Here is a 1,512-nt window from a genome sequence, read left to right as displayed (position 1 = left end):
ATTTCGGTATAAATTTAATTCATTATTATTACACTTTATATAAAATTTAATTAGTTTTTGGCTTTGTCAAAACGTTAGTATTTTCTACATAGATTATTATTTGAAACCGAATTATATATGTAGGGATTGCCTATTTATTACTTAACCCATTTCGAACCACCACACGGACCACCACACGTCTAGTTTTGAATATTTTTTTAGATTCAAAGAATATTTTATATTTTTTAGATATAAAGAAATCGAGAGTATACTTTCCAATAAATATTTACTATAGAAATTTCTCCGTAAAATTTCAAGTCTGAAATTGTCTGGTGCTTAGTGGGTTAATATAAGTGACCTAAGAAGACATATCCAATTTTGCACACCCCGAAATCAAATATATAATAAAATAGAATAAAATATGCAATAGCGTACACTCGTATTAGAATCATTTATTACCCACCTGTGAGTGGAGCCTTGTGCATGATGAACCAATTAGTCTCTCCTCCCTCACTATTATTAATTTGAAATAGCTTAATAGCTTGCTGATCACGTCCGACTAAGTTGTGGTTATGGGAATTGTTATGAATATCAACCAGTAATACTAGTTATTTAATCAAACAAAAAAAAAAAGATGATTTAAACGAATATTGCTAGCCATTTTTATTGACACTACCGTGGATAGTTTCCAAGGTAGTGCATACTTTAGAGATTACCAAACACTTTCTCTGATGCGTAACAAACATTGTGAGGAACTTAATATACTTTCTTCGCCCTATATGTGTGAAGTGTGTAAATAAAAACAAATTCCGTAACTAGTGCCGCATTTACTTAATTTATTTATCTTTTTTATGATTCTAGCTGATCATCATTTTTAATTATTTGATAAAAAACCCATAGGCTTCAAAGACTTCGAAGACAGTTCGTTCGCCGTTGATTCAAACACATATCTTTCGCGATTTATTAATTTTCCATCGGCATTACAGTAGTCAAAATATCAAATTAATGTGAAACAGTGGTCCCATTGGCAACATTCTTGCTCCAGAGTAAATAGTATGGCAGAGTATCTGAGTATAGAGTATCTGGAATTGAGTGGGAATACTCCGAATATTCGTTCGCTCAAAACAATTTGGCTTTATCAAGTGAATTCGCCAGTGATAACGAATTCTCAATATCATTATCAGTGGAAAGAATGATAAGAAAGCCAACTGAAATGCCAGTGGCAACGACAAATATCGGCACAACAGTTAAAGAACAGAAAAGATACAACCAGTTGTGTGCTTTTTTATTTATTTTGCATTTTTTGTCACTTTTTTCTTAATTTTGTTTAGTGTTTCTTAATGGTTTTTGCCTTTTAATGAAAATTTGTTTGAGTTAAATTAAATGTAAGCGAGTCGTGTTCGAAGTAAGAACGTTCAGCGAATCCGAAACCAGTTGTGAAAATAAAAAATTATTAATTATAGAAATTAATAAAATCGCTAAAAATAAATTATTAAATATAACAAGTTTTCACTCCAAAAAAATAAAAAAAAT

This window comes from Teleopsis dalmanni, chromosome X (genome assembly GCF_002237135.1).
Source record: "Teleopsis dalmanni isolate 2A chromosome X, ASM223713v2, whole genome shotgun sequence".
Lineage (NCBI taxonomy): Eukaryota > Metazoa > Arthropoda > Insecta > Diptera > Diopsidae > Teleopsis > Teleopsis dalmanni.
Note: the sequence above shows the minus strand (reverse complement) of the source record.